Below are 22,856 nucleotides of genomic sequence, written 5' to 3'. Positions count from 1 at the left end.
TCCATCCCTCTATCCACCCGCCTACATAAACTCGTGATGCGGCTTCCAGGAAATGAGCTTGAATGAGGTTTTGAAAGGTGTCCTGGTCATTTGCCTGTTTTCTTTCAAATTCACAACCTGACTTTTCCTTCCTCTGCTCTGTATCGAAGGGAAGTACAATTCCCTGTTGTCTTCTAGCTTCTGGGTGGGTTTAGACAAGGGCAGACCCTGGTGGAGGAGGATAGGCAGCGGAAGAGTCAGGGTATTTCTCTCTCTCTCTCCCCTTCCCTCTCCGTTTTTAAGTGGCCCCCCAACTTGACTACAAGGGACCCATGCACGAGTCCACCCCTCTGGGATTCCAGCTCCTACCTGCCATGCCTGAAATGACACCAGTGTCCACCAGGTGGCCCCAGATCCTGGGCTCCAGCAGCACCACCGCCTCCTCCTCCCATTAACCCTCTGGGCTTAGAGGGGAGGGTGACTTCCTCCTCTTGCTAATGTTGTGATTGCCTTATTATTCTGTATTCTGCTTCTTACCTCTTTCCACCACCTGTGGAAACACATCCTGCACAGTGTCCTCTCTCTGAAATAAACAGCATGGATTCTGTGGTCTTGGTTGGATTCTGGCTAAAACGAGAGGTTGGCAAGTATGTGACTTCCATACTTGCCAACCTCTGAATGCCATACAGGAGGCATTGGCCATGCCAGAGGTAGAGTGCAAGATACCTGCTGTGGATGATGCCTGGGAAAGGAGGAGGCGAGGGAGCAGGTGATGCAAGTGGTCCTTGGACACCAGCGGGGAGGGAGAAGGGGGACAATGCTGGGAGCGCTCGGACTGCAGTGTGGGAACTCACAGACCAGCCCTGCGGGCATCCTGCGCTGGGCAGAAATGGCCAGGCTCTGACCCCGCCCCCCTGCCCTCCCCCACCAGCTGTGCACAGAGCTTGTCCAGAATGGATCCTAAGGTGCTGAAGCCAGGCTGCGAGCAAAGTCTCTCCAGCTTTCCGGCAAGTTCTTTCCTAAAGGGAGATCTGAGTGACTCACCTCCATATTGGCAACAGCAAGCTACTTTTTTGTGAACACTTGTCTCAATTACATCTTGATTTCACCCTGAGGGAACTCCATTTGAGTAAGAATGGCGGCCCGACCCCAAGAAACTGATGCTGTGTAGCCCCAGAGCCAAAGCTCTCTTTTCCACAGACACTCTTAAACAGATGATTAATCACATGAGCCACAGGGAATGAGAGGCTTAGGGCCCAGCTGGGATGAGTTAAATTATCTATAGAATGCAGAGAAATATTTTGAGAAATCTCATCCAGTTGTAAATTGCAACATGGGAAACTACGCTCTAAAACTGACATCTGTAACCAGCTCCACCACTGAGCAAAAAGACTCCTGCTCAGATTTAGGTGAGCCTATTCTTTTCAATCAGATAGAATTTACACCCAAACGCACTCAGTTCAAACATATATTTCAATGATTTTTTTCTCTCTATTAATATGTAATTAGGGACTGCGAGAGAAACATTTCTAATGAAGTTACCCACAAGCAGAAGCAAATCCTCATTTTCAATTATATATTTTATGTGGAAGGGGAACAAAAACTGAAGTTCTGTGACTGTATTTATTTTTTATTGGAATTTAGTTGATTTACAATGTTGTGTTAGTTTCAGTGTACAGCACAGTGACAGTTATACATACATATATGTGCACATACATATATATACACATATATATATTCTTTTTCAGATTCTTTTCCCTTATAGTTTAATACTGGAAATGGTCTAGAGAAAAGGGAACCCTCCTGCACTGTTGGTGGGAATGTAAATTGGTGCAGCCACTATGGAAAATAGTATGGAGGTTCCTTAAAAAACTAAAAACAGAGCTACCGTATGATCTAGCAATCCCACTCCTGGGCATATATCCAGAGAAAACTATAATTCAAAAAGATACATGCACCGCAGTGTTCATTGCAGCACTATTTACAATAGCCAGGACATGGAAGCAACCTAAATGTCCGGCGACAGATGAATGGATAATGATTTCTGATGAATGTGCACACCTATGTACAAGTACATATTTTGATGAGTTTCAACAAATACATGCAACTGTGTAGCCACTGCCTCAGTAAAGATAGAGAATATTTCCACCACCCCAAAAGGGCCCCGTGTGCTCCTTCTTAGTCAATCCCCACCCTCAGCTCCAGACAACTTCTTATCTAAACTAAATTAGACTCGTCTCCTCCAGAGCTTTGTGTAAATGGGACCATATTCCACGACCTCTTGTGTCTGGCTTCTCTCACTCAGCATGTCTGTGAGAGCCACTCAGGCTGCTTTGTTATCATCCGTTTGTCACTTTTTATTGAGGAGCCTTTAGCGTCCCTCTGTACAAGTGGCCCCCTTGGCTTCCCATTCACCTGTAGACAGTTATTTGTATTCTTTCCAGTTGTGGGCAATTAGGCTATGGACACTGTGCAAGGTTTCATATCTCTTTTAACTCATTCACTTCATTTAACTTTTTACTTTGAGATCATTGTAGATTCACATAGTTGTAGGAAGAAATATAAAGAGAGACCCGAAATGCCCTTTACCTACTTTCCATCAATGGCAACATTTTGCAGAATGGTAGTACAGTATCACAACCAGAAAATTGACCTTTGTACAATTCATCGACTTAATTCAGATTTTGTCAGTTTTATATGCACTTGTGTGTGTGTGTGTGTGTGTGTGTGTGTGTGTGTGTGTGTTTAGTTCTATGCAATCTTATCACACGTGCAGATTCTTGTAACCACCATCACAGTGAAGACACAGACCAGCTCCACCACAAGGATTCCTTTTATAGCCACGGTCACCTCCCTCTCCCCACCCCTCCCTAACCCCTGGCAACCACTAACCTGTACTCCACCTCTACAAATTTGTCCTGTCAAGAAGGCTACTTAAATGTTACCATGGAATTTATCACCTTTGGACATCAACTGTTTTCATGCAGCATAATTCCCTTGAGATCAATCCAAGTGGTGGGATGTGCCAATAGTCTATCCCTTTTATTGCTGAGAAGTATTTCAAGATACAGATGTATCACAGTGTAAAGTTGTTTAACCTTTCACACATTGAAGGATACTGAATTGTTCCCAGTTTAGGTCTAACACAGGTAAAGCGTCTAAGAACATTTGTATACAGGTTTTTGTGTGGGCGTACATTTTCAAATTTCTGGAATCAATGCCCAGTCATGCAATTGCAGGGCCATATGGTAAGGGCATGTTTAGTTTTGTAGGAAACTGCCATACTCTTTTCCAGAAGGGTTGTACCATCTTACATTTCTACCAGCAAGTATAAATGATCTAGTTTCTCCTCCTTCTCTCTAGCACTTGGTGTTATCACTATTTTTTGCTTTAGCCATTCTTATAGGTGTGTAGTGATATGTCATGTGGTTTTCATTTGCATTTGCCTAATGACTAATGGTGGTGAACATCTGTTCATGTGCTTATTTGCTGTCTCAGTATCCTCTTTGGTGAAATGATTGTTCATTTCTTTTGCCCGTTTTCTAATTGGATTGTTTGGGGGATCTCTTACTGTTCAGTTTTAAGGGTTCTTTATATGCCCTTGGTACTAATTCTTTGTTGAACGTATGGTTTGCAAATATGTTCTGCCAGCGTGTAATTTTTCTTTTCATCATCTTAACAGGATTTTTCACAGAGCAAGTTTTTAGTTTCAATACACTCCAATGTATCCATTTTTTTTCCTGTTACGGACAGTGCTTTCGGTGTGAAGTCAAACAACTAACCGTTCACCTAGCCCTTGGTCTAAATTATTTTTTTTCCTAAAAGTTTCTTGGTTTCATACTTTACATTTAAGTCTGTGATCCATGTGGAGTTGATTTTTTTGTAAAATATGTGAGATGTGGGTTGAGGCTCATTTCTTTGCCCATTGATGTCCACTTGCTCCAATCCATTTGTTGAAAAAGCTGTCCTTCCTGGATTAGTGCTCTTGCATCTTTGTCAAATATCAGTTGAAGACATGGAAGCAACCTAAATGTCTATCGACAGAGGAATGGATAAAGAAGATGTGGTACACATATACAGTGGAATACTACTCAGCCATAAAAAAGAATGAAATCATGCCATTTGCAGCAACATGGATGGACCTAGAGATTATCACACTAAGTGAAGTAAGTCAGACAGAGAAAGTCAAATATATAATATCACCCACATGTGGAATCTAATTTTTTAAACAATGATATAAATTAACTTATTTACCAGACAGAAACAGACTCACAAATTTTGCAAACAAACTTATGGTTACCAAAGGGGAAAGCAAGGGGAGAGATAAATTAGGAGCTTGGGCTTAACATACACACACTACCGTATATAAAATAGATAACCAACCAGGACCTACTGTATAGCACAGAGAACTCTACTCAATATTCTGTAATAATCTATATGAATATGAAAAAATATATATGTATATGTATAACTGAATCATTATGCTGTACACCTGAAACTAACACAACATTGTAAATCAACTCTACTCCAACAAAATATTTCTTAAAAAAAGGAAAAAGGGGGAAAAAATATCAGTTGAGTCTATTTATGTGGCTCTACTTCCAGTTCTCCATTTTGATCCATTGATCTACATGTCTATTCCTTTGCCAATACCGTACAGTCTTAATTACTATAGCTCTATAGTGACCCTAACATCATAATTCATTCTTTTCTTAAGATAATTTTAACTAGATTTATATTTAACTTTCCTCACATCCTTTGAAGATCCTGCCAGAGTTAGGATACAGTGAGGGTCAAGAAAGCAGCATAGATGGTCCTGAGCTAAGCCACCGCTAGAGAACAGGGAGTGGGGGTCCAACCCTTGGGCAGGGAGAGGGGTTGGAAAAGGCTCAGCAAGGTGCCCACCCCCCATAGATGGTTGGAGTTCGGGTAGGGCTGTAGCCACAGGGCACTGGAGACCTGGGCACAGGGCAGGAAGTTTCAGTGGAGGCCCCACGGTGGGGTGGCAGGGGCCTGAACCAACTCCGGAGTCACAGAGCACATGGAGAAATTATAGCAGACCAATTATTGTCAGTGCCTGTACACGGTGCTGTAACTGGAAGTGATTTACTGGTAACCACAAAGCTCTGTGCCTGAAGCACCTTTCCTGAGGGTAGGAGCCTCCATCAGTGATGGACAGGGAGTTGGGGGGTGAAATTTCAGCATTCTCAGCCCAGGCTGGGATAACTCTGAGGCACATGCTCCCCTTCCTCCCTGTCTCCCCACAGGCACAGCTCCAGTCGCCCGTGGTACAACTGACGATAGTACACTCTTTGACCTCAGTTCCCTGCCTTAATTCCCCTCTTCCCTGGAATGGCCTCAAAAAATAAATTAGTTGCATCAAATGTGCTCAGGGTCTGCTTCTGAGGGACACAAACTGAGAGCAGGGCCCGGGGTTGCTTTGAACTGGTTGCCCTTGGCCTATAAATACGGGCACCATATTGTCTTTACTGTGGGTCTCCATGCTTGTCGACCAACCACTCTCTGACATTCAGACTCTCACATGACAAAGCTGTCTGTCTCAGCCAACAGTAAATGCAGCTTTGGCATTTTTATCTAGAGGCTTCCAGAAGGGGCAATTGTTTGAATGCTGTGTTTTATTCTTATCTTCTAAAAATGAATAGTTGTAGACTGAATGTTTGCATCCCTTCAAAATTCATATGTTGAGCCCTAAGCCCCATGCAACTATATTTGGAGATAGGGCTTATGAGGAGGTATAGAAAGTTTAATGAAGTCACAAGGGTGGGGTCCTGATCCTATAGGATTGGTGTCCTTATAAGAATTATAAGAGGGCTTCCCTGGTGGCTCAGTGGTTAAGAATCTGCCTGCCAATGCAGGGGACATGGGTTTGATCCCTGGTCCCAGAAGATCCCACATGCCGTGGAGCAACTAAGCCCATGAGCCACAACTACTAAGCCTGTGTTCTAGAGCCCTCGAGCCACAACAACTGAGCACAGGCTTCAGCAACTACTGAAGCCTCTGCTCCACAACAAAAGAAGCTACCTCAATGAGAAGCCAACGCACCACAACGAAGAGCAGCCCCCGCTCTCCACAGCTAGAGAAAGCCCATGTGCAGTAAAAAAGACCCAACTCAGCCAAAATAAATAAATAAATAAATAAATAAATTTAAGAAAGAATAGGAAGAGTGAGCACAGAGGAAAGGCCACGTAAGGACGTAGCACAGTGAGAAGGCGGCCCTCTGCAAGCCAGGAACAAAGTTGTCCCCAGAAACCGAATTGGTGGGAAGCTTGATCCTGGACTTCTAACCCACAAAACTAGGAGAAAATTCATTTCTATTATTTAAGCCCGCCAGCCTGTGGTGTTTTGTTACGACGGCCCAAGCAGACTAATGCAAGCAGTGAATAGAAAGGAAAAAGGAAGAAAGGAAGGGAGGGAGGGATGGAGGAAGGGAAGGAAGGAGGAAGAAACCGTTCGTACTAGTGATGTCTCTTTAACTCAATACACTTGAGACAATGTTGGAAAACTTTAGAAGGGCCAGAAGCAGGGAGCCCTTAGCTTTGACCAACACACAAGATCCAAGGAAAAGAACCACAAGCTCCTCTCAGCCAGCACGCTCCTGGTCAGCTTCCAAACACCCTTGTCTGAGAGCAGGGGAAGGGGACTCTGCTGGGACAGAGCTGCCCAGCCGCCTTCTTGGGCCCGCAATCATCGTGCGTAGGGACGCACAGATGCACCCGGCGGGCGGCGCCCACCAGACGTGGGGAGCTCTCGCGGCAAGAGGGCTTCCCGCCGGCAGACTGCCATTCCGATCTTTACACAAGGGACGTTTTGGCAGGACTGTTGCAGACTGTGCCATCCAGACCCCTGAAGTCATTCTGCCAGTGAAATCAGGCATAGACGTTCTAAGATTCCAAAGACCATCAAGTTGAAACCAGACACCTGCAGACGTGGCAAGCCATTTAGCAGAGGAATATAAACATTCAAGCACTAAAGCTTGCCGCTAGGTCTACTCAGGAGGAGTCTGTGATTAGAGTTGCCTCAGGCACTAATGGAGATCAGATGGGCCTTAGAGCCCCGCAAGCTCCTCACGGTGAGGGGGGGACAGCTGTGTGGACTCGCCACGGGCTCCAGGTCAGGGCAGCTGGACATGTTTAGCCGACAGAGGTCTGCTGTGGGGCTGAGATGCGACTAAGGCCTGGGGATCCTGGGTCCCCTGTGGTGGCAGGGGCGGCTGTAGTTACCCACCCTGGCCATTAGAGGGCACCAGAGGGAAGCAGGAACCAGCCTTGGACCAGGGAGTCCAGCCCCAGGTGGCCTGAGGGGTTCTTTCCTTGGTGCCAGGAAGAGCTTCCAGAAGGTACAGACTTCCAGGTGAGACCTGTGGCTGCCGCCCTCAGGCCTGAGCTCCTGGAGGGCTGGCAGCCTGTTACACTCCAAGGCCAAGGAAGACACAAGAGAGATGCCAGGAGGGGAGACCTCGCAGGTGGGCAGGTGGCAAGGAAGAGGTGGGGAGCGGGACTCAGCTGCTGGAGCCCTGGGGTACCAGGCCATGCAGCTGAGGACAAAGGACCTGAGGGGACCATGGAAGTCAAGGGGGGCGGGGGAGGGGTGTGCATGCTAGAAGCTCCCTCCGCAGAGAGGAGGGAGGTTCACCTAGAGAGGAGGACTGCACTGGGGATCTTTAGGGGGTACACCCCAGGTCGGGGTGCCAGGTCTAGGGTGAGGGGCCAGAGGAGGGTCTGGAAGGGAAGGGTGACAGAGAGTTGGAAGGGACATGTGCTGGTGCCTGAGCCCCACCCAATAGTCACCAGGCTGGGGGTGAGCAGAGTTTGGCCTCAGCTGTCAATTTCCCTGGGACCAGCACAGGGGCACCGGTGGCCCAGGTGGCCTTCCAGGGAAAGCCTCGCGGCAGAGGGCCACAGACTTGAGAGGGAATCCCATCCCCACCCACACCCTCCAGGACCTTTGGAAAGTCGCTCAACACACATTTAACCCCACTGAGTCTAAGCCTCCCACTCTGTAAAATGGGGGTGTTTACAGCAGTGTTTACCCCACAGGCATGCCGGGGACTGAGTGAGGTCGTGTGAGTGACACATAGGGCAGGGCTGTGCACGGCCTAAGGGCTCAGTATCTGGGAGGCCCGATTAGCATCACGCGATTGTCATTTGATGTGCAGAGGGAGCAGGTGACTGTCAGCTGGGCCCCAGGCACAGAGGCCCCGGGGCAGCACCCCATTCACAGGACCCTGGGGACCACCCCTGGTGCTGCACCCCAGCCCCCGGGGAGCCCAGGGTCGCCTCCCCCACTCCTGCAGGGTGGCTTTTCTTTCAGAATGAGCAGCGGGGGCCCAGGACCCACTTATCCGTTGGCTCCACAGATATCTGCTGAGTGCTGGCTCTCCACAGGCACCATTGTGGGCGCCAGGCCTACAGCTGGGAACAAAATCAGGTCGGGAGGTGAGAGGCAGAGGGATGGGAAGGTTTTGTCCTCCCTGGAGGCGCCTCCCATGTTGCCTGCCACGGGGGCTCCTGGGGCTAGAGGGTCGGGAGGCCTGGGAGGGGGCCAGGAGCCTCTCACACCACCAGCTGCTGCTTCTTGGGGACCCCCGGTAGCCTGCAGCAGGAAGGGCTGCTGGGAACTCGGAAGCCCAGGGACATGTGGGGCCATCCCACGCGGGGCCCCTGTGCCCCTCGAGAGGCTCCCCCTCCCCCAGCCCCACTCTCCGCCCTGCCTTGGGTCCCAGACACTGACCCCTAGAGCCTACATCAACTGCACCCCTGCTCCTGGCTTCCCAGTGGGCTCAGCCAAAGAGGGGTGCCAGCCAGGCCTGGAGAGCACAGTCCTTGTCCCCTCCCTGCCTGTGGTGGCCCTGGCTGTTCCATACCCTACAGCACTGGTGACTCAGCCTCTTACAGCTCCGTACTCCATGTTCCAGAAACCACGCCCTCATCTGCCCATTAAGACCTGAGGCGGCACCAGCCTCTGCTGTGGCCTCCGCTGTATCCAGCTCCAGGGCCAAGTCAGCCTCCTTAGCTGGTTTCCTTACCTCTGCCCACACCTCTGCCAGGGGTTCCTGGGCAGCAACTCTTCTGGCTGTTTCCTGCCCAGAACCTGGCTGGCAGGGAGAAGGCACTCGGGGATGCCTGTGGGGTACACCGCCTGGAGCCCCCATGAGACCAGGATAAAAGAGTGGGCACAAGACAGACCGGTTGGAGCAAAATCTCAGTGGGGGGTGGGGAGGAGGTCCCAGAGCTGCCTAGGCTTCAGAGCATCATGGATAATTACACGGGTGACAACCACGGAGGACACCTACCCTCCAGGGAAGCCCCCTTCAGTAGTGGGTGCTGGGTGTGAACAATGAGAAGAAGGCTTCCCAGTGTCTCTACAGAGCCCTGACTCAATCCCCTGGAACCCAGGACACAGGTTCCCACAGCCACAGCAGCCGGCCCCACGCCAGAAACCACAGAACCCGTGACACCACTGAGCCGCCAACAGGCGCAGACGGTTTCCCACTGTTTCCTGGGAAATGGTCAACCCGGGTCCCACCCTCCTGCCTCCCGAGAGTTAGAAATAATTCCTGGCCCCTTCCCCCACCCAGGCCTCCTGGCCCACCAACCTGCTGCCCCCTGCCCTACAGCTGTGGCCCAAAGTGATACCCTTTCGGGTCTGCCCTATGGGGAGGCAGAGGCCCGGCCTCCTCGGGTGGGAGCAACTTCCTAGCAGGGGCTGCTAGTTGGGGTTGGGGAGAGAGGGGGCAGCCCTGGCTGGAGTGCCCCAAGCAGCTGTGGGTCCCTGGAGGCCTCTGCAGGCCTCGAGGTCCTGGAGCTGTGATGGGCGCCAGGCCAGGGATCCTGACCCTGTATGTGCGGATGGAGGGGAATCCCAGCACTGGCGCCGCCCCCATCCCTTAGCTGGGCCCGGAGCACAGGATGAAGTTATGCAGTACACTGGTGCAGATCCCTGCAGGTCCCGAGTGACAGCCCACTGGGAGGCGATTTCCCAAGTTGCCCAGCACACAGGGGTTTGGGCCACCAACGATCTGGGAAGGAGCACCAAGGGATGAGATGTTTCTTAAATTCAATATTAAAAACAAAACAAAACCAAAAAAGACATTCAAGTAACCACTGTGGATAAAAACTCTTGGCCGGGAGTCAGGGGGTGTGGGGGGCCAGGGCCAGATTACCAGAACTTCCCTATGGCCTGGTCTGGTTTTATCTTGAATCCCACTGTGGGGAGGGGGTAATATACACCGTCTTCTAGGCTTGGAGGTCCTAGTTACCAGTGATGCACCATAAATGCAAGGTTTTGAGGAGGGTCTCCTAGTCAAAGGGCTGGAGGTGGGGGCTCCGAGTCCCGAGAGAGGAAGTAAGTACACTGGAGGGGGGTGTCCCTGAGGGTCAGAGGAAGCACTGGAGAGCTCTGGGCCTCCCTGCTGCCAACTGGCTTCTGCTGGTCGGGGCGGATGGACTCCCACTGGGCCCCACCCCAGGGGACAGACATGTGAGGGTGGGCAGGGCGCCTGCGTGCTTGTGTGGGGCTCACCCTCCAGCAGAAACCGCATTCCTGTCTTTAATTATGCATTTGAGTTAAGCTCTTTGGCCACAAATGGAAAGCCTTTGAGGCCCCAGCCTGGCCCAGATGGAGGCAGTGGGTGGATTTAGGGGGGACGCAGGGGTGGGGAGGGAGTCCCACTAGTGAGAGGGTGAGATGTGACCTCATTCACACTGCAGACATCCCACTGCACGGGACCTCCCTCCACCCTGCAGACAGAGAAATCAAGTGTCAATGAGGTTGAAAATCTTCCCCAAATTCACACAGCAAGTGGGTGACATCCTGGTCTCCCGATTCCAACTATTAGTGTTTTATAAATCCATGAATTCTAATTGATTATTGAGGCCTTTCTGACATTGGTTTTGAAGCACTGACATTGACACATGACAGCTGCTTTCAAATCCGTGTCAGGTAAGTTCAGCATCTGATTCATCTAAGTATTGGCCTCTGCTCACTCTTTTCTTTTCTCATCCAGTGGTTTTCCTGGTTCTTGGTAGCACCAGTGATTTTGTATTATATCCTAGACATTTTGGCTATTATGATAGGAAAGTCGATCCTAACAAAATCTTCTATTTTAGCAACAGTCACCTGCTTAGTTGAGGTGTAGTTTCTGGCCTACTTTTTTGGGCTTTAGTTCCAAGACCGTTTAGTGTCCTGAGACCTTGCTGTGTCACTCAGGTCTACTTCACTCTTCCCGTGCTGCTGGGGCTCCCGCTCAGTCCCTGCTGGTGTTGTCTACGGGGCCAGAAGGCTCTACCCTGGGCCAGCTGCTGTCACTGGGTGAACTTCGGCAGGGGGTTGGGGGGAACCACTGGCCTGGGTCTCCTTATGCCACTGGGTGGAGGGCAAGGAGACACATGTCTTTATAACTGAGCAGGACCCTATGTCGGCTTCCTGGGACAGACCCCTCCCCCATTTCTTCTGCTGTAGCTCCTCTCTGACGTCCCATATAATAGTATCTGATGCACTTTCTCTGAGTTATTTTACAGATGCTAAAACCCCCACCAAATGGAAGACATTAACTACTTGATCACCATGAGCATGTAGCCCCTAGATCTGCTGGCACTTAAGGATTGACAATGTTAACCCCTGTGAAACCACCCAGTTACTTCACCTTCAACCAATCAGACTTGTGCATGAGCTGATCACACACCCTGGGATGCCCCTCCCTTACCTGGTCTTTAAAAATGCTTTGCTGAAACCCCTCAGGGTCTTCAGGGGTTTTGAGCACTAGCTGCCTGGACTCCCTGCTTGGTACCTGCAATAAACACTGCATTTTCCTTCACCACAATCCAGTGTCAGTAGATTGGCTTTACTGCACACAGGCAAGTGGACCCAAGCTTGGTTTGGTAACAGCTTCACAGCTGCTATAGCTGTGGGCAGATGGATAGCCCGGGGGCCTGGCTGTGGAGGGGCTGGAAAGGCCTGGAGCCCAAGTGCTGCCACTGCTTTTTGCAGATCAAACTGCCTGCTGGGGTTCGGGCTGCTGAGTGGGGACTGGAACCCTTCACTAAGTCTCTCTCAGGCTTCTCCTTCCCCAGTCCTTTAGTCAGAGAAAGTAGGCTTTTCTAGGTTTGGGGTTTTTTTCATCTTTGCCTGTTGGAGGTTCTGGTTGCAGGTTTCTCTGACACCAGCCCAGGGCTATGCAGAAAATAAAAGGAAAACCCAGGGAACTCACCACATGGTCCTTCCTCCAGTCATGAGGTCTCTGGCCAGTCCACCTTCTTTCGCCCATCTTTCAGAGTCCTTGTAGCATTTGTTGAATAATTTCCAGGGTATTTATTTGTTTTTAGGATAGAGGAGCAGGGGAAATGGAGTCTATTCATCTTATTCCAGAACCAAAATCCTAAGTCCTTTTTAATTGCACATTCCAATCTCTTGACAGCTCCCATTAAATACACACCAGTCCAAATACACACCAGTCCCAAAGGATGGTGTCTTCTCAAGGGATGGTGCTATATCAAGGGCTGGGCATCAGTCAGAAATTCAGCAACAGAAGCAGCTAGATCAGCCTTGGTGAGAGGGAGACTGTACAGTTGGACCCCTGTAAACACTGAGGTGGCCTAGCACTGAGGCTGACCTCCACAGAAAGGGTCACCCAGTACACCCATTCATTCAGTGTCCCTTCTGCTAGAGATGACATCTGTTTAGCATTGACTTGAGATGCAAGATTCACACACAGTGCCCACTCCCAAGATTCACACGCATGCCTCTCTGTCTCCAATCTTCCTGTCTTATTTCCTCCAGTTCCCTGATCAGCCAGAGAAGCTTGCATTCATACCTAAACCTGCTGCAGAACTCTCCCATCTTCTGAGCCCCACTCAAACCTGTCAGCCTTCCAAAAAACTTGCTAAATGGACTGGGGCACTATTCCCAAGTGAGACATATGTTACCTCCAAAATCCAGAGTTTCATCGAGTGTGTAGCTCTGTCTCTGCAGTAGGGACTATAAAGTGAATAACTTGCCTTTACCTCAGAGGGAACCTTCCAGCATACTCTAGATCATGAGACCCCTAAAACTTCACCAAAGTTGCAGCCCCCTGAATCTCTGTAGGACTTGCTTCCAGCTTCTGGTGCCTATAAGGCTTCCCTGGGCATCCAGAGTCATTACCACTTCCAGTACACCAGGTCTACTTAGGAAAAGATCATCCATATGTGGAACAAGCATGTTCAAGTTTCCTGAGGATGATACTGTGACATAAATCAGAGTTAATACAGCCCTGGGACAACAGGTGTACTGCTGTCCTTCCCATGTAAAAGCTGACTGCTCCAGACCCTCTTTTCTGATGATAGTGCGGTGACTCCCCGAATGAGTGTCAGCTCAGAATCTGTATCCAATCTCCCTCCGAAGTTTGAGTATTTCTTCTTCCCCAGTAGGCAGTTACTCTGGTAAACAGCAATAGGTCCCCTGCAGGAAGGAATGTGAAATAGTTATGGTATATACTGTGTAGTGACATTGTAAGGTCCATCCACAAGGGGGACAATCTTCTCCTTTAGTCAATGGGCTCTGGAGCTGAGAACTGGTTTAGATCTGGAAACTGGGTGTGGGGTTGTGATTTTTCATTGCAGCATCTGAAATCAACCTTCTGTTCACCAGTTCTTGAATTTTTCTGCATATAGCAATCAAGCAATGCCCTAGTTGGATGCCAGTCTTCTAAGCCCCAAGGACTACCATGGGCTATTAGCCAGTCCCACAGATACCTATGAGCCAAGGAGCCCTGGTCATCTTTGTGGATTTTCTGCAATTGTGGCAATTTCATCCACCTTGCCTCTGATAATGGAGCACCTCCACCTGAACTCTGCTATTTCAGAATCCTGGCATCCCCTTGGACACTAGGGAGGGCAGTTCCATGGCATAATCTCCTACTGTCAACACTGAGTTGCCCAGAGATGCAGGCACGCCCCTTATCAGTGTGTTCCTTACTGCCTGGCTGAAGCAAGTGTCCTCTGGGGCCTCCCAGGGAGCAGAGTCAAGTGGTGGGGTCTTCAATCTTACATAATAAATCCAGTCTCAGAGTCCTACTTCCCTAAGCCCTCTAAGCTCTTACTACTCTAGCAACACAATTGCAGGGCCTACATCTCATTCACATCATGCCCAAGGTTTGCAGAATCATCTCAGCAGCGTGTTTGAATAATCTCTAAGTGTCCTTGCCAGGAAGTCAAATCTGGACACATGGGAGCATCCTTGCAAATCAATAAACTCAATTCAATATCTTCAAGGTTCATTCCCACACATTTCCCTCTGTCACTTGGTGATACGTACTAGCCAGAACCTGTCATTATGTAAGTGAGGAGCTTATTTATTCCCAGTGCAGGAACTTCATTTTCCCACTTAGGCTCTGCTGAGACCTGGCCCCAGTTATTAATCTAGAGGAAATAAGGAGAGATGGGGACTGATCTTGCGGACAAGCATCCTATTATAAGATACCCATCTCCAGTGAAGTCTTCCCCAGTCTCTGGGTACCAGCATATCTGGGAAGAGAAAAAGAGCTGCTTCTTATGCCCAGAATATTCTGGGAAATCTAGGTGTTCGTGCTCAGATTCATCCACCCAAATGTCTCCATTCCAGGTCACAGGATGCCAGCACTTCCCTCTTGACTTTAGTGTAGAAAACATGCTCAGGGTGTTCCCTTTGTAGCACTGGCACATATTTGCCAGATGTCACTACAAGATGCCCAGTTAAATTTGAATTTCAGATAAACAACAAATAACATTTTAGTATGAATACATATGCTCCATGAAACATTTAGAACAAGCTTATACAAAAAAAAAATTGTTCACTGTTTATCTAAAACTCAAGTTTAACTGGGCATCCTGTATTTGATCTGGAAACCCTAAACTGGCACCCTTACAATTAAATTCTGTGCCTGGTTATCAGCACAGTCTGCCCTCAGGTGGCAGGAGATGCGGGTTTCTCTAAACACTGCTACGATCACATTTCAGCTTCCACAGCACGCCCTGAGGACAGAGATCTGAGCCTGCTGCTCCATTTCCCAAGGATGTTGGGTTTTTATTACAGTTTTTTAATGGCTTTGAAACCTGAAAATTCTAATCAAGTGTCTCCAGAAGCCCAAAATACACTTACAAAGCTAATTTCAAAACCAGTGACCTAGCTTGGCCCCTGAACAGGTAGAATTAGAGCCAGTTTGGAAGGTGAACTGTGGACTGGTGGAGGAGAAAAAGTTAAGGCACGAAAGAACAGTTTGACGTAAAGTTTCCACCCCAAATTGAAGGCATAGCTTGTGTTCCAGGAAACAAGCAAGCCCGTTTGGATTTGTGGGGTCAGGAAACTGGAAACTGTAACTGGGTGTGGGGTGCAGGTGGTGGGGAAAGTGTGGGAAACTAAACAGTTAACACAAAGATGGGGGTGAATATGGGGCTGGGGAAGGGTGAGGGGAGGATTCCTGGGCTAAGGATGGGATGGGAGTACATTTCTTGGTTGGCCGCGGGCTTTGGGATCTGGCCACGGGGCGGAGAAGCACTGGATGAGGCACTGTTGGAGTCCTACTCCCAGTTCTGGGTTGGTTTCCAGTTGGCACTGACCCCCAAGCCCTGTACTGGCATCAGACCGAGAGGGTGAGGGTGGCAGCGGTTCAAGTGAGAGACCTTGTGACAGAATTCACTGCAGGGAAGGTCATTAGCAACACTGCAAATGTTCCAGAACTTTTGTACAAGAGTTTAATGTGAAGTGTGAAGTGCAACTTACGCTATTGAGAGTGAAATCAGGTCATTCTGTGAATTACAGAAGAGAAGGAGGGGTGGAAAGTATTGTCACTGTAATATCTGATTTCGCGGCCAGGATTTGGAAACCTGGGGGTGGGGGTGACTGCTCCCAGTGGAGGGCAGGATGCTCTCAGGGGCTAACCTGGTCACTTCCCCCCTCCCCCGTGCCCTTGCAGGTAATCACCAGAGGGGCTCTGGGTTTGAGTTTCTAGGTCTGCTTGTCACAGCTTTTCTGCCTCTGGCTGTGCTGGCACCACCTGAGCTGGTCACTCCTGCTGTGGTCGGAGCCAGCCCCAGGGCAAGGTGAAAGTCTAGGTTTTGAGCCACTCAGACCTGGATTTGAATCTGATCTCACCTCTCCAACTGTGCGACCTTGGGCTAGTGTCTTAGCTTCCTGACCCACATAACCCAGTTGATATTCTATAAGTCAGGCACCCAACTCAACTGATACTGTGTAGGTCAGACACAGCACAATTGATACTGTACAGGTCAGGCACCCAACTCAACTAATACTATACAGGTCAGGCACCCAACACAATTGATATTATATAAGTCAGGCTCTCAGACGGTGCTCCTTGGTACCCAGCAGGTCTTGAGTGAGGATGACTTCCCTCATGCTCCTTCCTTTCATAAACACAACTGAGATTCCAGAAGAGGATCTTCTGAGAATAGAGCATAAAGCTTTATTGCCTAAGTTCTTTCCCTTCAGTTTGAACCATTTCTACTCAATTCCTGAATCCTTCATAGTGAAAGCTCTTAATTAAGCTACTTTAGGGAAAGATAAATGCCCATTGGCCCTTGTCTCACATGATGATCTGAAGCTTCCAAAACCCTGAAAGCCTGAGTGGTCTCATGGCTTTAGAGTCAAGGGTTTCATTCTTCGGGAGATTTTTCCCTCTCCTCGGCTGGCCGGTCCAGCTAATTAGAGCTCCTTCTCAGCACTTATCAAATACAATTCCTCATGTGCTCAGATGAGGGAAAAGCAACTTGCCAAAATGAGTTTGCAAACCCTACATTTCTGAGCACTTGAACATGGGGTAGAAACAGGCAAATGAATTCCATTCAGCTTTGAGTAGAAGGGGACTGTTTCTTGCCCTCCAACACATCTTTTCTGGGGAGAAAAGGCAAAGATGTTCCTCAACGCAAGATAGAGGAAGAGGCTGAGCTGAGCTGGGGGCCGGTGTCTCAAAACATAGTAAGGGCTGATGAAGGGTGAGAGGAAGAAGGGAATGATGGCCCCAGAAGAATGCGGAGCTCCCTCTCCGGACCCTGCATCCAGCCTTTTCATCAGCCCTCTTCCCAACTGACCCTTCTCCCCAAAAGATGCCGTGAGCTTAGTCCACTTGGGTGGTGGGGGCAGAGCTCTGTTGGAAGATTCCCATCAGTCAAAGTTAAAATCAAGGGCCTCCTCAAAATACACAATTATGACTATCTAACAAGTAGTTATCAAAGGCTAACCATGTGCCAAGCACGGTGTGTAGTGACCAAACATCACAGTCCTGGGGCTCCCAGAGCTGTGTGACCTTGGGTGTACATCATGCCCTCTCTGAGCATCAGTGTTGTCATCTGTAAGAGGCAAGATTGGGCCACATAGTCTTAGAAAAAGAAAGACAGCCCTATGTACGGTAGCAGTTACAGAAAGTGAACATCCCAGTCCTGGGGCTCCCAGAGCTTAGAGCAGGGGAGCAAAGACGTTACCAGATCATCTGACACACGTGGTGGGTAAACCATGAGAATGGTTCTGCAAGAATGTGCAGGAAATAACAGGGAGTCTGACAGTGGAGAGGGCTGGACCATCAGGAAATGCTTTTCTGGGGGGAGGACACGAACTGAGATCTGAATGGAGCAAGACTTGCACAAGTGAGTGGGGTGGGGACATCATTACAAAAAGGACTGGAGCTCTGAGAACAAGAGGGGAGGTGGGCAGAGGCTGGGAGAGAGCAGACAGGTGCTTTCCTGGGAATGGTTCTGACCCCACGAGACACAGCTCAGGCATCACTGTGTGTGTTCCACCGAGTGGAGGGCAGTCACTGGGCCCTGTGCACTGAAGAGCTGGCAGGAAGCAGAGTCAGGTGACACCTCCTCAAAGGATCATGGGATTCCCTGCCCAGGAGAACAACCACAAAACCAGGAGAACACTTCCCTAAATGGGATTTTTCTCAATTTTTCAGATTTATAAAGGAAAGCAAATCATCCAGTATCTGATGTAAATTCACTTTCTTTTCTTTTTAAATTTTTATTGGAGTATAGTTGGTTTACAATGTTGTGTTAGTTTCTGCTGTACAGCAAAGTGAATCAGTTATACATATACATACATCCACTGTTTTTTAGATTCTTTTCCCATAGAGGCAATTAGAGAGTATTCAGTAGAGTTCCCTGTGCTATACAGTAGGTCTTTATTAGCTATCTACTTCATATATACTAGTGTGTACATGTCAATCCCAATTTTCCAATTTATCCCTCCCCCACCCTGCTTTCCCCCCTGCTAACCATAAGTTTGTTTTCTACTTCTGTGACTCTATTTCTGTTTTGCAAATAAGTTCATTTATACCATTTAAATGTATCATCTTGTAAATTATAGACAGTTTACTGAACACGGCTGGGATTGGGGTTGGTACTTTACATGTGTTCAACTTCCTAGGTGTTCATCTTGAAACTCCAGATGCCCCAGTTAGCCCACTGGCAACCCAGCCCAGAGGATGTAGAGAGGGGAGAAGGTGGGAAAGATGTAACTGCTGCCTACCCGTGAACTCCATCGAGGACCCAAGAGGGGCGGTAGATGGCAGATCGCAGGCCTTTCAGCATGAATCCTGCATCTGCCATCTCGCAGGAAGCTAGAACTTCCTGACACTTCAGGATGCTCCCCGGCGGGCCAGGGACCTCCTCCCCTTGGAGTCCCCTCTACCAGCATAGATGAGGGAAGTCCCAGCTCAGCCCTCAATGGGACTTGCCTGCCCAGCTATCCCTGGAGATGGGGGACTTCCAAACAGCGAAATTCAAGGGCCCTCCCCCGAGGCCCAAGTCCCATGGTAACCTTCCTGATGGCATGGCCGAGACAGCCATCCTTCCTTCCTTGTCCTGTCCGCCCCTAAATCTCAGAGACGGAAGGATCTCCAGACAGCCACTTTAAGACAAGCAGGTGGTGAGGGGCCCTCTACTGCCCTCTGGTGTCCACCCACCAAGCTGAATTCTTGAGCATCCATAATGGCTTATTGAGAGGCTGGCTGCTGGAAAGCCATCCTCATCTCACTGTGTGACCTTGGGTGTATGCCACCGCCGCTCTGAGCATCAGTTTTCTCTTCTGTAAGAGACAGGATTGGACCACACAGTCTTAGAAAAAGAAAGCCAGCCCCAAGCAAGTGAACAAGCAAGGACAGATACAGGGGCAAAGGCAAAAAGTTAGGAGCCAGAGGGCAGCACCAGGGGGCACACTGGGATCCCTGAGAAGCTAGGGAGGAAGGAGCCAGGGTCCCAGAGGTAAGGCCCAGGGAAGCCAAGAATACCATGAGGAGGAAAAACAACAGAGTCCAAGATCCTGGCTGGGAGTCACCAAGCCCCACCGCTTACCTCTCCTCTGTTCTCTGTCCCCTCCCTGATCCCCCTAAAGAGCTACATTAAGAAATCGAGATATTCTGAACTGGGTCCTTCACAATAGAGGGTATTATCAAGACCACTGGCAGAACTGGAAAGGGTCCTCATGATAATACACAGAATCATGTCATTTACCAATTTTGATGGTTGGATTGAAGTTTTGTAGAAGATGATCCTTGTTTGTAAAATATACACTAAAGCATCAGGTCAGCAACTTAAAAATTGGAGAGAGGAGTTCTCTGTACCATACTTGCAAATTTACGTCACTTTGAGATTGTTTCAACAATTTAAGCTTTTTTAATTCTAGAATTTTCTCTTAAAAATTGCATACATCCTTTGACTCGGTAATTCAGTTTTAGGATTTTATTGTATAGATGTATTTGTATTCACACATATGTACAATGACATGTATGTAGGTACAATGACATGTATGTAGGTACAATTACATTTATGTACCATCATAAATATGTATATGTCAATGACATTAAGTATTGCCTGCAATATGTTTATGGCAGAAATATTTTCAAATAGCAAAAAATCAAAAGTCAACTGTCCAGCAATAGGAGAGCAGTAAAATAATGATGGTAAACTCATGCAGTGGCTACGGTGCAACCATTAAAAAGAATGAACCGGGTCTATACTAACAGGGGTTAATATTCACCAAGCACTCATCTCACGGCAGGTCTCATCCGAGTGCTTTGTGGATCATGATTCAGAACAACCCTACTGTGTAGCACCGACTGCTATCCCCACCATGCATAGGAGAGAATTGAGCCTGGGGGAGGTTAAGTAACAGCCCAAGGTATTGGACTTACATGCACTCAGGGGGGCCCGACTCCTGCAGCTGGTTCCAGAACTAACATGCTCAACCGCACACAATAATTCGGGAGGAACACACAAGATATCACTGCTAACGATTGTCTTTGGGAAGCGAGATTGGGAGGAGGAATACAATTGAGTTTGATTTTTCTTTTCATATTGTTCATATTCTTTACAGTATATCTTCATCATATATCACCATGTATCAGTTTTATACTTTTTTTAAACCCACTAATTTAAATACATTAAATTTTTTAATTTAAGTATAAAATTTTTTTTGAAAACTATGGCGTGTAGATATTCTTTTAAAAACTGAAAACAGAGTTACCATGTAATCCAGCAATCCCACTCCTGGGCATATATCCAGAAAAGAAGAAATCTCTAACTGGAAAAGACATATGTACCCCAATGTTCACAGCAGCACTATTTACAATAGCCAAGACATGGAAGCAACCTAATTGTCCATCAACAGATGAATGGATAAAGAAGTTGTTGTATTATACACACTGGACTATTACTCAGCCATAAAAAAGAATAATATGGCCATTTGCAGCAACATAGAGATTATCACACTAAGTGAAGTCAGAGAAACACAAATATCATACATCACTTAAATGTGGAATCTTTAAAAAATGATACAAATGAACTTATTTACAAAACAGTAACAGACTCACAGACATAGAATACAAATTTATGGTTACCAAAGGGGAAAAGGTTAGGGGAGGGATAAATTAGGAGCTTGGGATTAACAGATACACACCACTATATACAAAATAGATAAACAACAAGGTCCTTCTGTATAGCACACGGAACTAGATTCAATATCTTGTAATAACCTATAATGGAATAGAATCTGAAAAAGGATATATCTATCTATCTACATATATATATATATCTGAATCACTTTGCTGTATACCTGAAACTGACACAACATTATAAATCAGCTAACTTCAATTTTTTAAAAGAAAGAAAGATTAAAAAACAAAACTTCTGCCCTTAAGGAACTCACAGTCCTGATACCAACTTTTAAAGGATCTGTTAATTTTATAAGCAATAGCAAAGTACACAGTAAGGAAATGAAAAACATAAGTGCCCGGCTTTCTGGAAATTCTGGGTTAAGTGTAAGTGGCACCTATTTCCGGGTTTGCACACACAGTTAATGGTGTTTGGAGAGAGCCCGGGGCCCCGAAATACCCACGTGCACTTACAGCGCTTCCTCTGACAGAGCAGACAACCAAAGCCCTAACCTGAGCAGAATCTTGCGGCTTTCGAAAGCGCCTTATAAATTATCCAATGTAACATCACAGTGATCCTATAAGGTTTTGTTTCCTCCTCTGTAAAATGGAGATATCAATATCTGTTCACCTAACAGCACTGATCATTTATGTATTTATATTCCTATCCCCATTTCGCAGATATGGAGAGTTTCGAAAGTAGCTCCTGAGGGAAAGAATGTAGTTTTTATTTGATCTTTTTTCGTGAGAGGGAGAAGCGGGGAGTGCTTTGATGCGCCCAACTCCGGAAGGGAAAGGGAAGATGGTGACGCCCTTAATGTCCATGGGATTTTTTTTTTAAGGCTCTTTATTGGAATATAATTGCTTTACACTCTTGTACCAGTTTTTGAGGTACACCAAAGTCAATCAGCTGTATTTATACACATATCCCCATATTCCCTCCCTCCCGCTCCTCCCCCCCACCCCACCCCCGTCCCGGCCCTCTAAGGCATCACCCATCATCGAGTTGATCTGCCTTTGTTATACAGCAACTTCCCACTGGCTATCTATTTTACAGTTGGTAGTGTATCTATGTCTATGCTACTCTCTCACTTTGTCCCAGCTTCCCCTTCGCTCCCCGCCACCCCAGCCTCGTGTCCTCCAGTCCATTCTCTGCATCTGCATCCTGTCCATGGGACTTGAAAGCACAAGCAGGCACGGAGGCTGGAGCTGGTGGCGGCGCTTGGGATACTCTGGGTTTTTGAAGCGCCCCTGGGCGCGAGTCCCGCGGAGGAGAGTGAGGCAGCGGCGCCGGAGCCCGGAGGAGGTTCCTCGGCGCCGCGTCCTCCGCCCGCCCCACGGCGCATCCTCGCTCCCGCGCCCGCACCCGCCCCGTCTGCTCGCAGTGCTGATTCCGCCTAGAGCCGCGGCTGTGACCTGCGGGACTTTTATTGGCGCGCTAGGTCGCGGTGCCCTCCCCGCGGCGGGACTCTGGCGCTTGGGCTTCCCGGTCCAGCCGTGTCCAGGCAGGAGGGAAGGCGTGGAGGGGAGCACATCTGCCGCAGGAAAGCTTGCATCCAACGTCCCACTTACCAGTCGGCGTTCCCACGTGTTAGTCGGTGGCTTTAGGGAAGGCTCTTTTCTGAGCCTCAGTTTCCCCATCTGTAAAGCCGGAGTCAATAGTGTTCTCGCTGCAGAGTTGGGATGGGAATTAAACCAGGTATCGCGCGCTCCGAGGCCGCGAAAGGTCAGCGGGTCCCTTCGCGCCGAGGCAGGACCACATCACCGGGCAAAGTCGCCCGCCTCTCCAGGTGTGGGCTCAGCTCTCCCCTCCCCGCCGCCGCCTTCCTCTCCGAAGTGGGCTGGGGGCGAGGAGCGATGGGCTCTGCCCGGTACTGGCGCCTCCCGCGCGGGCGCCCAGCGTGCCCGCCCCGCCCTCCGCCCGCACCCGGCTCTGCCGGAGCTGGGAGGGGCGGGGCGC

At 48.6% G+C, this 22,856-nt stretch overlaps 1 long non-coding RNA gene across 1 annotated transcript; it reads right to left on the bottom strand.

The window, feature by feature from the left end:
- Positions 1-31: 31 nt before the first annotated feature.
- LOC130858883 (uncharacterized) lies at positions 32-22,798 on the bottom strand. The gene is made up of 3 exons (XR_009055128.1): positions 22,469-22,798; positions 12,209-13,437; positions 32-207 (listed from the first exon to the last, which is right to left on the bottom strand). It is a non-coding gene; the product is annotated as an uncharacterized LOC130858883 (long non-coding RNA).
- Between the last annotated feature and the right edge of the window lie 58 nt (positions 22,799-22,856).

The sequence above is a fragment of the Hippopotamus amphibius genome, chromosome 8 (assembly GCF_030028045.1).
Source record: "Hippopotamus amphibius kiboko isolate mHipAmp2 chromosome 8, mHipAmp2.hap2, whole genome shotgun sequence".
Lineage (NCBI taxonomy): Eukaryota > Metazoa > Chordata > Mammalia > Artiodactyla > Hippopotamidae > Hippopotamus > Hippopotamus amphibius.
This window is presented reverse-complemented; position numbering and strand designations above follow the sequence as displayed.